General features: G+C 40.6%; 1 protein-coding gene across 6 annotated transcripts in view; it reads left to right on the top strand.

Annotated features, from left to right (window-relative positions):
* LOC105488234 (calcium voltage-gated channel auxiliary subunit beta 2) overlaps positions 1 to 16,204 on the top strand; it is a 405,027-nt gene that overhangs the window by 39,327 nt on the left and 349,496 nt on the right. The window lies entirely within an intron of this gene.

Here is a 16,204-nt window from a genome sequence, read left to right as displayed (position 1 = left end):
TAATCCCAGCACTTTGGGAGGCAGAGGCCGGCAGATCATGAGGTCAGGAGATCGAGACCATCCTGGCTAACATGGTGAAACCCCATCTCTACTAAAAATACAAAAAATGAGCTGGGCGTGGTGGCACGTGCCTGTAATCCCAGCTACTCAAGAGGCTGAGACAGGAGAATTGCTCGAACCTGGGAGATGGAGGTTGCAGTGAGCCAAGATCGCCCCACTGCACTCCAGCACGGGCAACAGAGCGAGACTCCGTCTCAAAAAACGAAACAAGACGAAGAAAAGAAATAGAAGAAAGTGGAGCAGAGGCTATTTTTCCCTCAAGGATCTACACTGATGCTTTTAGCCAAAATAGGAAACAAACAATAGGAAACAAACAACAACAACAACAACAAAAAAAAAAAAAAAAAAAAAAAAGGTCAGGCATATCTTGAGGATCCATTTCTCCTTCCCTTTTCTTCTGTCTCTGTCCTTGGTATCCCTTGACCCAGGGTCACCTTGCCCTCTAGAACTGTCCATCTGAGTAAATGCAAGCACTGGAATGACCTTACCTGAATCCCTACTTTCTCCCATAAAACTTCCCTCTTAGCAAAAGCAAAGAGAATTTTAAGACATTCTCACAAATCAATAAGCTGAATCTTTTCTTTTTTCTTTTCCTTTCCTTTCCCTTCCCTTTCCTTTTCCTTCCCCTCCCTCCCTTCCTTCCTTCCTTCCTTCCTTCCTTCCTTCCTTCCTTCCTTCCTCTCTCTCTCTCTTTCTCTCTCTCTTTCTTTCTTTCTTTCTTTCTTTCTTTCTTTCTTTCTTTCTTTCTTTCTTTCTTTCTATTGACTTAAGTTTTTCACAAGAAGCTCAATCTTAATAGTGAGGAGACACAAGACTGTAGCCCTCGTTAAACCTCATTACCCATTAGGAACTTGGTACCCTTCCTTATAGAACTCTGCTAAAGTTAGCCCTTAGAGAAAATTACCTATTTGCAGTACTCTTTTGCCATTTTTTGAAAAAATGCCCGGTAGTCAGAGTTTTGAAATTTGAGGATAACTTTTTAATTTTATTTTATTTTATTTTTGAGACAGGGTCTCACTCTGTCACCCAGGATGGAGTGCAGTGGTTCAGTCATAGTTCACTGCAGCCTGGAACTCCTGGGCTCAAGTGATCCTCCCACGTCAGTCTCCCATGCAGCTGAAACTGTAGGTGCATGCAACTATATCCTGCTAATTTTTGTGGGTTTTTTTTATAGAGATGGAGTCTTGCCATGTTATCAAGGCTAACCTTGAATTCCTGGCCTCCAGCAATTCTCCCATGTTGGCCTCCCAAAGTTCTGAGATTACAGGCATGATCCACTGTGCCTGGCCTTGAGGTCAACTTTAGATAGCTTCCAAACAAATCCTCAGAATGATTAGTGACAATGTGGGGTTCTCTTCGTACTTGGCTTGTCTCTGTTGTATGGGTTGATTTTTGTAGCAAAGAATAGGTCTGCAGGGCAATGAAAGGCTGTATGAATCTGAAGAGGACCTTACTGGGTCACTGGCAGAAGCAACCTCCGTTGAGCATACCATAAGCCACCTTCCCTTTGGCCCAATTATGTCTGGGGTGTTTATCAATTTTGAAATAAGGGCCGGGTACAGTGGCTCATATCTGTAATCCCAGCACTTTGGGAGGTTGAGACAGGCATCCACCTGAGGTCAAGAGTTCGAGACCAGCCTGGCCAACATGGTGAAACCCCGTCTCTACTAAAAAGACAAAAAAAAATTAGTTGGGCGTGGTGGCACGTGCCTGTAATCCCAGCTATTCAGGAGGCTGAGGCAGGATAACTGCTTGAACCTGGGAGGCGGAGGTTGCAGTGAGCCGAGATCGTGCCATTGCGCTCCAGCTGGCAACAAGAGCGAAACTCCATCTCAACAACAACAACAACAACAACAACAAAATTTGAAGTAAGGTAGAAAGGGTACAAATGTAAAATGTAAAAAAGTAGGTAACATTTTATAGCAATCTGAAAACTTTGAATTCAATAATAATTTATTTTGTTGCAATTTTTGTAAGCACAAAAGTAACACAGGCCTGTAATAGAAAATTTAAAAACGGAAAAGCATTTCAGGAAGAAGATTTAAAAAAAATTACCCAGGCCAGGGGTAGTGGCTCACGCCTGTAATCCCAGCACTTTGGGAGGCAGAGATGGGCAGATTGCCTGAGCTCCAGAGTTCGAGACCAGCCTGGCAACATGGTGAAACCCTGTCTCTACTAAAATACAAAAGATTAACTGGGTGTGGCAGCGTGCACCTGTAATCCCAGCTACTCGGGAGGCTGAGGCAGGAGAATTGCTGGAACCGGGGACCTGGAGGTTGCAGTGAGCCAAGATCGCACCACTGCACTCCAGCCTAGGTGACAGAACAAGACTCTGTCTTGGAAAAAAAAAAAAAAAATCACCCATACTTTCCTTCACCTGAAGTTTTAACCATTATTAATATCTTGAGGTCTTTTTACCCAAATCCTTTTATCTCAATCTCTCACACTCACGTATATGTAATTATTACATACATATACAATAGCTGAGAAAACAGTATACAAATTGAATGTAGCATCTTTTTTTTTTTTTTTTAATTAGGAGAAGCAGAGGAGCAATGTGGCTGAGAGATTATTTATGCAGCTGGGCAGACCTGTTGGAATCCTCATTTTGCAGCAAAGTATTATTTGATAGTGGAGGTAACTTTTCAAGGCTCTTCCTTCTCATCTGTAAAATGCAGATCCCAGTATCTACCCACACACCAGGATTAAATGAGATATTATATGTGAAGTGCTTAGGACTATGTCTGCCATATAGTCTGAGTTCTCTAAACTATAGCTGAAGCAGACAGCTATCATCAGGCTTTTCTGCCTCTATAACATTTGTTTTCTGTCCTCTCCTGCCTGTTCTTTTTTATTATTATTTTTTTATTAAAAAAAATCCTGCTGGTCATTTAAAGTCTGCGTCACATTTTGCCACTGTATTAGTCCATCCTCACACTGCAAATAAAGACCTACTTGAGACTGGGTAATTTATAAAGGAAAGAGGTTTAATTGATTCCTGGTTCCACATGGCTAGGGAGGCCTCACGATCATGGTGGAAGGGCAAGGCACGTCTTACATGGCAGCAGGCAGGAGAGAGCTTGTGCAGGGGAACTCCCCTTTATAAAATCATCAGATCTCATGAGACTTATTCACTATCACAAGAACAGCATGGGAAAAGCCCACTCCTGTGATTCAGTCACCTCCCACTAAGTCCCTCCTGTGACATGTAAGAATTATGGGAGCTACAATTCAAGAGGAGAGTTGGGTAGGGACAAACCCAAAGCATAGCAGCCACATATATGGAAACTTTCCAAGTGCAGGGATTCTCCTAGATGTGAACCTGTGGCTGCCCTAGGAGGCTGGGTGGTGCAATGGTGTAGTGGTGCATAGTACAGGTACTTCACTGAATGCCCTAACTTCAATGCCACCTCTGTTATTCATCAGTTCTGCAAGCCTGGGAGAGTTATTGAATTGCTCTAGAGCTCCATTGCTCCTCTGTGGAGATGAAATAATTAGAGTACCTATCTCATTGAGTTGCTGAAAGGATTAAAGGAGTTAATCCAAGAAAAATGCTAAAACAGTGCCCAGCCAAGGTTAGCTATTATTAACAGAACTGGCTGCGTTGGGGTTATGTGGATGCTGCATTCATCTTTTAGGAAAGTATGGATTTAATCTTAATCATCTTTGTATTCACTCTAAACTTACCCCAGTGCCAGATCTATGGTAGATACTCAGTTTATACTCATTGAACTTTGTTGCATGGGATTTAAAACTGCAAGAGAAAGGCAGGAATTCTTGAGATGATAACAAACCTACAATTTTATTTCTGAGGCATCATGGTTATGGGAAGTATTAAGCACCTAAGTTTAAAACACAAAAGGAAATGAAAAATGCTTTTCTTAATTTACTTTTTACTTTATGACACGTTTAGATTTACCAAATTATTGTGAAGATGGTACAGAAATCTCATAAGCCCTAGACTCAGTTTCCCCTATTATTAACATCTTATATAAGTATGGTACATTTGTTATAATTAATAAATTAATATTGATAAACTAACCAACTAAAGTCCATACTTTATTCAAATTTTCTCAGTTTTTCCTTAAGTTACTTTTACTGTTCCAGGACCCTATCCTGAATGTCACATTACATTTAGTTGTCTTATTAGGCTTCTTTTGGCTGGGACAGTTTCTCAGACTTTTTTTTTTTTTTCAGTGTTGTTTATTTGCTTGTTTGTTTTTAATTTCATTTGATATAATTCAATTTAATTTTAAGTTCTGGGGTACAGGTGTGGGACATGCAGGTTTGTTATGTAGGTACTGTGCCATGGTGATTAGCTGCACCTATCAACCCATCACCTTGGTATTAAGCCCAGCCAGCATTAGCTATTTTTCCTGATGCTCTCTCTGTTGCCCAGGCTGGAGTGCAGTGGCCTGATTATGGCTCACTGCAGCTTCAACCTCCCAGGCTCAGGCAATCCTCCCAGTTCAGCCTCCTGAGTAGCTGGGACTACAGGCATGCACCACCATGCCTGGCTAATGTTTTCATTTTTTGTAGCAACAGAATCTCACTCTATTTCCCAGGCTGGTCTCAAACTCCTGGGCTCAAGCGATCCTCCCACCTTGGCCCAGCCCAAAGTACTGGGATTATAGTATGAGCCACCACACGCACTTGACTTTCTTTGTTTTTGGTGACCTTGACGGTTTTGAAGATTACCAGTCAGGTATTTTGTAGAATTTCTTTCCGTTAGTACTTTTAAAAATTGAGATATCATTCACAAACCTTAAAATTCACCTTTTAAAAAGTATACAGCAAACGAAATTCAAAATTTGAAATAGTTTGTTGGTAGCTTGATTCTGTTCAACCTAAAATTTATTAACAGAATCAGATTAGTTAAATTGTATACAGAGTATTTCCAGATAGGAAATGTGTTATTTAAATTCCATTTATCTGGTAAGCTCAGATGCTTCTGGTGAGCGTTTATTTGAGCAGGGTTATAATGCAGTTTGGCAAAAGCAAACTTGAAGGTCATCTTGGGTTTGCTGTTGCCCTGGAAATGTTGAAAGGAATGAATTTGTTCTGGCATCTTGGACTGTTTTGGACACAGTTTCTAGCAGGGTACTTGTTTTTATATACTAACTGAAATAGTCCTGAGGTCAGTAGCTTGCATTTGGAAAACAGAAATGAAAATACATCTTCTACCTTGACAAAAGGTTGGCAACCAATGGCAGAGATGATCAGAAAGTAGAAATAGGGTGTGTGAGTGGGATTCCCATTTGCATAGCTTTCTTTGCATACCCAGCACATTCATTCATTTAATAAATATTTATTCTGTGCCTACCACGTGCCAGAAACTGTTCTCGGTGCTTGGAATATGGTAGAGAACAAAGCAAACAAAATCATGTTGTTGTGGAGATGACATGCTGACGGTGCCAAAAGAGTGAACAGGTAAGTGTGAGTTAGGGGTGATCGGTGGTTTGAGGAAGTGTAAGTCGTGGTAAGGTGATAAAGAGTGGCTGCTGGGAGGTCTTACTCAAAGAAAGCTTCTTTTAGTTGACATGTGAACAGAGACACAAATGTATATTTGAATAAATGTGTGTCTGCCACATGGAAGTTCTCTTTTAAGAGTGTTTCCTATATTAGACCATTCTCACATTGCTATAAAGAAATACCTGAGGCGAGGCATGGTAGCTCATACCTGTAATCCCAACACTTTGGGAGGCAAAGGTGGTCAGATCACCTGAGGTCGGGAGTTTGAGACTAGCCTGGCCAACATGGAGAAACCCCATCTCTACTAAAAATACAAAATTAGCTGGGCGTGGTGGTGCATGCCTGTAATCCCAGTTACTTGGGAGGTTGAGGCAGGAGAATTGCTTGAATCTGGGAGGCAGAGGTTGCAGTGAGCCAAGATCACACCATTGCACTCCTGCCTGAGCAACAAGAGTGAAACTCTGTCTCAAAAAAAAAAAAAAAAAAAAAAAAAAAGAAATACCTGAGGCTGGATAATTTCTAAAGAAAAGAAGTTTAATCGACTCACAGTTCCACAGGCTGTACGGGAAGCATGATGTTGGCATCTGCTCGGCTTCCAGGAAGGCCTCAGGAAACTTACAATCATGGTGGAAGGCAAAGGGGGAGAAGGCATGTCTTACATGTCCAGAGCAGGAGCAAGCGAGAGAGGGAGGAGGGAGGTACTACACACTTTTAAAGACCAGATTTCATGAGAACCCACTCATGATCATGAGGACAGTACCAAGAGAGATGGTGCTAAACCATTTCATGAGAAATCCACCCCTGTGATCCAGTCATCTCCCACCATACCCCACATCTAACACTGGGGATTACAATTCAACATGAGATTTGGGCAGGGACACAGATCCAAACCATATCACTTACTATCATGTGTTCAAATGAAATCAGTCAATAAAACCAATGGGGCAGCTTTTATACAACTGTCACTGTGTAGTGCCCTAGGGGTTTAATAGTAAGATACACATTGTCTGCTTCCGTGGAGCTTATGGCCTTGAGCAGGAGCAAGATGTTAATCAACTGAAATAAGCCCGTGGGTGACAAACCATGGAATGTGCTAAGAATGGAGGGTATAGGGAGCTATGAGCCATGAGAGGGAAATCAGTCTAAGCTGGGTGGTCAGGGAAGTCTTCCTGGTGGAAGTGATGCTTGTGCTGAGAGGCAACACAGGAGGTAGAGTTAACAGCCATCAAGATGGATCAGGAGGAAGCCCAGTGAGTCTGGGCAGCAGAAGTGGGGTTAACTGAGAAGACCCTACCGTGGGGATGGCAGCTAGGAGAACCTCAGTTAACACTGGGCACATTCTGTTATTGGAATTTGATATTTGTCTTGTTATAAAATGCCTAGTAAATGGTAGTAAGTGAGAATACATTAATCTGGAAAAGTCCATTGAATTGACCTGCCTTGACATTTTTAGAATGTACACTATGCGTTAGATTTTGCTAAGGTAAGCTAAAATAGGCTGTTATGTATCAAATTTGTAATACTTTGTTTGAATCACCAAAATGAGAAGAAATAGATTTATGGCAGTATTTTAAAAGTGACTGTGTTAGTAAGAAAAACAAAGGATTCTTTTTAGGAAAACAGATTTTAAGTCAAGACAGAGAGAGTTCTTATATTTTTCTTTTTTTTTTTTAACTATCATTAAGTGAAATTTTAGAGAAGGCATTTAACTGTATTATACACCATGGTCCTGAGAGGCAAAACAGCCTTTGGGGAATGCTTTTTAATCTAATAAAATGAATTATCTTTGTTTAAAGCTGTTCTTCTAGTACATTCAGTTACTTAATGTGGTGCATCATCTTTTAAGAGTGTTTTTGATATGACACGCTCAGAGACAAATGACTTTATAAAGACCGAACGATGCTTTTGTTAAGGATGCAAAAATGCCTAATCTCTGGCTTTCAAAATGTTTCTGCCTTTTTAGGAAAATCCAGATGTAATTGTGGAGTAGTCTTAAATGAAGGGCTGACAACAGTGGTGGTGGCGAACGAGGCTGAGAGCGATGGCGGCAGTGTGGGTTTCTTGAGCTGCTGAAATATTGTTTGGATTAAGGTAGAGAGTAGAATCTGCTTGGTGACATTTGTATACTGTTTTGTATTTCTGTTAGTTGACATCAACAACAAATATACCACCATAAATTCTATTTATTATTTTAAATCTTTTTAAATAGCTCTTTCAGAGCTTCAAAATTTTTAGCAAACTTTAAGGGCCATTTTGCTTGCTTGTTTCCTTCCTTCCTGCCTGCCTTCCTTCCTTCCTGCTGTCCTTCCTGCCTTCCTTCCTGCCTTCCTTCTTCCTTCCTGCTGTCCTTCCTGCCTTCCTTCTTCCTTCCTGCTGTCCTTCCTGCCTTCCTTCTTCCTTCCTGCTGTCCTTCCTGCCTGCCTTCTTTCCTTCCTGCCCTCCTACCCTCCTGCCTTCCTGCCCTTCTGCCCTCCTGCCCTCCTACCTTCCTGTCCTCCTGCCTTCCTGCCTTCCTGCCTTCCTTCCCAGAGTTCCACTCTGTTGCCCAGGAATGCAGTGGTGCAATCATAGCTCACTGCAGCCTCCAACTCCTGGGTTCAAGCAATCTTCCTGCCTCAGCTTCCCAAGCACCTAGGAGTAGAGACATGCACAAGTGCCACCATGTCTGGCTATTTTTTTTTTTGTAGAAACAGGGTCTTACTGTGTTGCCCAGGCTGGTCTTGAACTCCTGGGCTCAAGAGATCCTCCTGCCTTGGCCTCCCAAAGTGATGGGATTATAGGCATGAGCCCCTGTGCCCAGCCTTGTTTGTGTATTTCTGATAATTTTTTAATTTATGAAAATAGTATGTGCTTATTTTGGAAAATTTAGGAAATACAGGAAAGTATGAGGAGACACATTTTCAATCTCATAATGAAATCATCTCCTTATAGCACATGAAAGGGATATTTTGAATGAACATAGATTTTCTGTGATTACAAAAATAATGTCTACTTAGTGTAGAAAAAAAAGACAATTATATAGTGAGATCACCACTGTTAAGAATGCGGACTACTTCTATGTGTGTGTGTGGATCATAGTATGAAACTCGAACTCACATCAGTATCAGGAAAGACTCTGAGAAGGGATAAGAACCACACTTGAGGGGATTGTCTGTTGTTATTTATTTATATTTTTGAGGTAGGGTCTCACTCTGTCACCCAGGTTGGAGTACAGTGTACTGATCATATAGCTCACTGCAGCCTCCAACTCCTGGGCTCACGTCATCCTCCCTCCTCAGCCTCCCAAGTAGCTGGTACTACAGGTGTGTATTACTGTACCCAACTAGGGATTGTCTGTTTAAAAAAAAATTTCTTCAAAGTAGTTTCTTCTTGAAAATCTTGGGCTTTTACATTTTGATAGTGTTCTGATATTGTCAGACTTCTGATTTCGTAATTTCAGTTGTGGCTTTCAGGGTTTTTAAATGAGAATTTAATGCTCATGAACATGCCATTAAAAATAGGCACTAATCTATTTAATGAGTAATTCATATCAATTGAAGAGAAATTCAAACATAATATAGCAAAAAGTGATAAATGCACAATCCACAATCTCCTGGATATTGTAATTTTACATTCTTCCAGAGTTTTTTGGATGCATATATCTATATCGGGGGTATATATATATATACATCTATATATATATATTATGCAAAATGACATCATATTATTTGCATTGTTCTGTAGCTTATTTTCCTGATTAAGTTGAATACTGTGAACCCTTTTCTATTTTGTTCAACAGAATTTTCTATTAGCATTTGCGATAGCAGGATACTATTTGATTTTATAGTAGTACCATAGTTGAAATGCTTTTTTGTTATAAAAATTGTGTCATTTTTATTTTTTCCATTATTAAAAGTAGTGCGATGGTTAGCATTGGTGTCAGATTATTGCCTGAAGATATCTTATTAGAAGTTGAATTATTCAGCATTAGCAGTGTGAATACTTTTCAAGCTTCTGTTAAATATTACCAACTTTTCCTCCTAGAACACTGGACCAGTTTAGATCACCACTGCGTTTACCATCACATCTTGTTCAACACTGGATGTTATTCCTTTAGATCTTTGCGTGTTTACTTGGCAAAGAAAAGTGACTGTTGGCTTTAATTTGTTTCCCAACACCCTGGGCACCTTGAAGATACCGTGTTTTTAGACAGTTGAGTTCATAAGTATGTATGGAAAGCCTGTGAGCAAATGCTGTTAATCTTCAGCACTTGAGTGATGATCTCACAGAACTTGGACAGGCACTGGGGATGTGCTATGGACAGAGAAGCAAGGAGCTGATTCTCTTACCCCCTGAACCCCTTCATGGATGGAACTCCTTGAGACCCCTGGCAATGTTTAGCTCATGTCCACATGCTCCACGTGCTCTCAACAGACACTATCAGAAAGGGACATGCTCTCTGGGATTTTCACCTATGACCCTCAGGCAAGAAGATTCATCTAGTAATACAGACATAATCATGTAGGTTTTCCCAGACACAGAGGGTTCAAGAACATGATGGCACAGGGGTCACTTCCAGTCCCTCAGTGTATTCCCTTCAGTTACTACTCCAACAGGAGAGGACCCAGTCCCGCACCTGTCATGTGTTTTCTACCCACCCTGCCCCGAGAGGAACCCTTTTGTTTAAGAAGACATGTAATCTAGACTTGGAGGGAATGGTCATGGGAGACTTCCTGGAAGAGGCAAACAGTTGCTTCAATAAGAATTTAATGCTCATAGCATGCTGTTAACAATAGTTACTAATTTATTTGATGAGTAATTCCTATTCGTTGAAGAGAAATTCAAAAATAAATATAGATAAAAGTAGCAAATGTCCAATCCACAACCTCCCAAATATTATGGTTTGATATTTTTCCAGACTTTTGGGATGCATATATTGATTTATGTCCTATCAAAACCTCATGATGGAATGTGATCGAATTTATTCAGGCCAAGAGTTTGAGAAGGTGGTAGCAGTGGGAGTGGTGGGAAGTGGAGAGGTGGGGAAACTATTTCAAGCAGCATGAATAGTTCAAGAAACTCCAGATTAGGTGTTGACAGGGGAAGGGCAGGAAAGATAAGATGAGTCTGTATCAGCAAAGGTCTTGAAGCCATATTAGGAGTTTGCTCCGAGGGCAATGGGAAAGTAGAAAAGGGTTTTAAGCAGAGGTGTGGTATCATTAGATTTGGTTTTGAAAGATCATCTCCTGGCAGAGCAGGCTTGCATGGGAAAAGCACACACTGTAAGTAGGCTGCCTTAAAAGGTTACAGTAAACCAGGTGCAAGACAATGATGATGTCAGGAACCGGGAGAGTGAAAATGGAGGAGAAGGGAAATAAATGCGTTCAAACGATATTAGCAGGAAGAAACAGACAGGACTCAGTAGCTGGATATTTACTAAGTGCTTTTATGTTTCTTTTCTCCTTTGACAGTTGAAATAACCCTACAGATAAATAGCGTAAGCATTCCTATCTATATTTTATGAATGAAAAAACTGAGATTCAGAGAAGCTAAAGGATTTGTCCCGTGACACAGAACTGGGGAAGGAACTAGAACTTGACACCAGCTGGCCCCTGTGTTGCTGCTTTTGCAGCCCTGTGCTTCTTGTTTCAGTGATTGACGAAGGTGGGGAGAAGATTGAAACACGTCCAAATCTAGTTTTCTTTCTTTCTTTCTTTCTTTCTTTCTTTTTTCCATAAGTTATTGGGATACAGGTGGTATTTGGTTACATGAGTAAGTTGTTTAGTGGCGATTTGTGAGATTTTGGTGCACCCATAACCAGAGCATTATATACTGTACCCTATTTGTAGTCTTTTATCCCTCACTCCCTCCCACCCTTCCCCCCAAGTCCCCAAAGTCCGTTGTAGCATTCTTATGCCTTTGTGTCCTCCTAGCTTAGCTCCCACATATCAGGGAGAACATGCAATGTTTGGGTTTCCATTCCTGAGTTACTTCACTTAGAATAATAGTCTCCAATCTCATTCAGGTCACTGCAGATGTCATTAATTCATTCCTTTTTATGGCTGAGTAGTATTCCATTGTATAAATATACCACAGTTTATTTATCCACTCGTTGATTGATGGACATTTGTGTTGGTTCCATATTTTTGCAGTTACAAATTGTGCTGCTATACACATGCATGTTCAAGTGTCTTTTTCATATAGTGACTTCTTTTCCTCTGGGTAGATACCCAGTAGTGGGATTGCTGGATCAAATGGTGATGTCCACAGTGGTAAAAAGGACTAAAGTGTGCTCTCCTATCAATATAAGGTACAGGTGAGATGGAAAGACTTGAGGCAGGAATCTAGGATGGTAAATAACTGAATCCTGAACAAATAGTCTCCTCTGATCTCCAACGAATGCAGAGGCAACAAGAACAAAGCCAGACAAAGGTGCAGTCTGTTATTTGGTATAGCTTTGGATCAAAGCACCAGGGGATTTCATCACCTGAAACTTCAAGGATTCTTTGTCTGTACCAGGCAGGCCTAAATGGCATCAGACATTCATTCATTCATTCATTCATTCATTCATTCATTCATTCATGTATTATAATTCATTGAAGTGAAATTTACGTAACATACAATTAATCATTTTATTTTTATTTTAATTAATTATTTCAGAGACAGGATCTCACTATCACCCAGGCTGGGGTCGAGTGGTGTGATCATGGCTGACTGTAGCCTCCAACCCCTGGGCTCAAGTGATCCTCCCACTTTAGCCTCCCAAAGCACTGGTATTACAGGTGTGAGCCACCACCTATAACCATTTTAAAGTGGACAATTCAGTGGCATTTAATACATTCATGATGTTGTGTAACTACTCTCTCTTTCTAGTTCCAACACATTTCCACCACACCTAAGTAGAATTCATTACCCCTTAAGCAATTTCTTCCTATCCTTCCCATCCCCCAGGCCCTGGCAACCACCAATCTGTGTTCTGTCTCTATGGATTTATTTATCCTGGGTATTTCATATAAATGAAATTATACAACATGTAACCTTTTGTGTCTGGCTTTTATTTAGCGTAATTTTTAGGACCATCCACATTTCAGCCATACTTCATTCTTTATGACTGAATAATATTTTATAATATTATAATAATTGTATGCCACAAATTATTCATTTATCCACTGATGGACATGGGCTGTTTTTGCCTTTTGGCTATTGTGAATTGAGCTGCTATGAACATGTATGTATCTGTACTTGTTTGAGTCCCTGTTTTCAGTCCTTTTTGATATATACCTAGAAATAGAATTGCAGGGTCATATGATAATTATTTACAATTCACATATAATTGTACATATTTGTGGGGTACATGTGATATTTTGATACATTTGAATACAATGTATAATGATCAAATCAGGGTAATTAGCATATCCATCACCTCAAACATTTATCATTTCTTTGTGTTGGGAACATTTCAAATCTTCTATGTATGTTGCAGTATATAATAAATTATGTAATAATCCTGTGTGTAACTTTTTGAGGAGCTGTCAAGCTTTTTTTTTAATAGCGAATGAATCATTATACATTTTCCCCAGCAATAAACAAGCATTCCAATTTCTCCACATTTTTGCCAACATTATTGTTTTCTAGTTTTTCCAATATAGCCATCCTGTGGGTATGAAGTGCAGGTGGCTTCTTTTTATTAGGCCATTCCTGGTTTCTGCTCAAGGAAAAGGCCCCTTTAATGTAGAAGGAAAACCAGGCCCACCTTATTATGTTAGCTATTAGAGAAGAAATCTCCAAAGAGATAGATTCTGGAAGGGCCTCTGCAGAGCAGTACTCCCTTCTGTAACCCAAGGCTATACTCTCTTGGCCAGCATCTGAGTTCCCCACTCTAGTGTGGCGGGTTGATGTGTGTTTTACCTCTGAGGGGCTCACTACAGCCCTCTCTCCTTGAAGATGGAGTGAGCTGGTGGGCTATGGAGGAGCATTTGTAGAAAGGAAACTAAAGCTTTCTGGACAAACAGATAAACTCTTAGACTCATTCATGTATTCAGTAAATATTTATGCATCCCAATTATATGCTGGGTACTCCTCTGGGTGCTCATGAAACATCAGCCACTCAAACACATGAAGCTTGTTGCTTTTGTGAGCTTCCATTCTGTAGGGGAAGATAGACATTGAGCAATAAGCCTCATAAATACATCCTGTGGTGTGTTAGGAGGTGATAAGTGCTACAGAAAAAAATAAAAAGAAAAAGTAGACAGGGATAGAAAGCTTCTGGAGTATTGGGTTGGGGAAAGTGGGGTAGACTTTTTGGAGAAGCTGTGGTGTGAGCACAGTCTGGAAGGAGTTGAGTATGAAGGATTCTCCAAATCAAAGTTTACCCAGACAGAGATGCTCCATGCCTCTGAGCTCACTGCTGTGGTTCCTTTCCTGTCATCTGAGTCCCTGCTCTTCCAGGTTTTCAGAGTCATCTCTTGATGTTCATCTGTCTGCTTCACTTTGCTCAGTTCACTAAGATGTCTTTGCAGTTGCAGCTGGTTAATGAATGATGGTGAAAATTAGGCCCCTAGGGCTGTTGGCTGTCAGCAACTCCAGGCCCCCCGCTGAAGGAAGCCAGATGGGAGTGAACCAAATCTTCCCAATTTACCTGACATTGAGACTGAAAATTGTAAAGACTGTAGGCTATAGCTCAATTTGTTCAGGGATTCTAGAATCCTCTAGAAGGGGCTTCTAGAAGATTCTGGACATCTTTATAACTCAGAAAATTTGTAATTCTCAGATACCCCTTGGTCTTCTGGTGTTGTGCCCTGAGGGCAACCAACAAAGGCTTTAAATTTATCAGGTTCCTGTCTATAACGTTCTCCTTTAAATCAGACCTGTTCATTCTGGGACAGGCAATCACAGCTGAGGCATGGGTGGCTATAGGGGAGATAGATTTTGTTTAGTGTCTCCCATTAGAAGATTTTCACTTGAAAGATGAGAATTGGAGTCTCTTTTCTCTGAGAAAATATCCAGATTCGACCTTATCTTAGCAGGTCTTTTACAAAATTCTGTGCTGAAGTCTGTTTTATGAAATGAATGTTCCTACAATTATGTTTTGAGCAGTTCCAGTCACGTGACATGGAATACAGTTTCGACATCATGATGTCCATTCACTTTGTAGTGATAATTGATTTCTAGTTTCTCAGAAGATTCATTTCAGAAATAAGAATTGCTTCTGGTTTCAAACTTTTAGCTCTAAATTCAGCATTTGGAGACCTGCAATTACGCTGACTCTTAGGATGTGTAGGGTCTCAATTTTTTTTTCCTTTGAGTTTAAAAATATATGACCAAGTATAATGAAGTTACGGCATTTCTTTAAACACCGAACTACTGCAAAGGAGAGTTTAAGATGGCCTCAGGAATGCTTTTCCAAAATTTAATGGGCTTTGCTCTTTTTCACTCCAGTTATTTTAGGCAGTCATTAAACAGTTGTTAGCAGTTTAGTAAGTTTATATAAAAGTGCATATTTTGAGGCTTTACATGCCACAGGAGAAGTTCCAGTGTAAACAGAGGAAGATAGAATCAGTGCTTCCAACGGAAGCGCCCAGCACTGTATTCTCATACCAGTCAAGGAAATGCTTGCACATACAAGCCCATCAACACACATTGACCAGCCCCAGCCATCAGAGAGGTTCTGGGATAATTGATCTCTTAGGGGGTAGTAAGCGGGACCAACCAGGCGAGATCCCAGTTCTAGTTCTGGGTGGGTCAATGAGATTCAGTTTGTGCTGGGGTTACAGATTGTGTCTCAGCTTTTGGTAAATGTCTCATAAATGCATTCCACTCGTCAAGAGAGCGTGGATTATGAGCTCCTGGCTCTCGGCCGGAGAGATGCGCAGCAAGGCTCGGATGCACGTGCCAAGAATGTTCTCTGTTCTTTAGACTGTTCGGACTGTCAGTGCCTGACCAGGCAGAGATGGGTCTTTGTCACTGTGATACCTGCGTTTGGTGATAAGTGGTGGGGCTCACCCCTCAATCTGCAGACTGGCTCTGACACTGGTCCGTTTCTCCTTGAGTTGCTGCAGAAGAAGAAAAAAGTAGTAAAAACTGTTGATTTCTGTGTAATATCTATGAACTTGCATTTGTCATCAGAGTCAACTCTTTGGTACAGAGCATCCTCTTCTTTGTTTCGTTAATTAAAATGCATCTGTAGTCTTCAAAACAAACTTTGATCTGGATCTCTGTGGTTCCTTTTTAAAATTCCTTATTTCTCTCTCTGTGAATATCAGCAACAATAGTAACCCTAGTGATGGCCAACACTGAGTAGTTACTATGTTCCTAGGCTCTGTTTTGCATGAGCTTTACACATATTAACGCATTTGATCCACAACATAACCCTGCCAAAAGGAAGCTAATATTATTATGACTATTCTTATTTTATAGATGTGACAGAGAGATTAAGTAAATTGCTTATAGTTACATAGCTTATAAACTGTGGGGTTTGTACCCACTGTGTGGCTTCAAAGTTGACTTAAACCGACTCTACTAAGCTGTTTAACAATACAATAGCAGCAGCACCACCAACAAAACACTTTTTTTTTTTTTGAGACAGGTTCTTGCTCTGTTGCCCAGGCTGGGGTGCAGTGGCCTGATCATGGGTCATTGCAGCCTCTACCTCCTGGGCTCAAGTGATCCTCTTACCTCAGCCTCCCAAGTAGCT

Source organism: Macaca nemestrina, chromosome 9 (genome assembly GCF_043159975.1).
Source record: "Macaca nemestrina isolate mMacNem1 chromosome 9, mMacNem.hap1, whole genome shotgun sequence".
Taxonomy (NCBI): domain Eukaryota; kingdom Metazoa; phylum Chordata; class Mammalia; order Primates; family Cercopithecidae; genus Macaca; species Macaca nemestrina.
The sequence above is the reverse complement of the archived record's forward strand: the minus strand, read 5'-3'. Positions and strand labels throughout refer to the sequence as shown.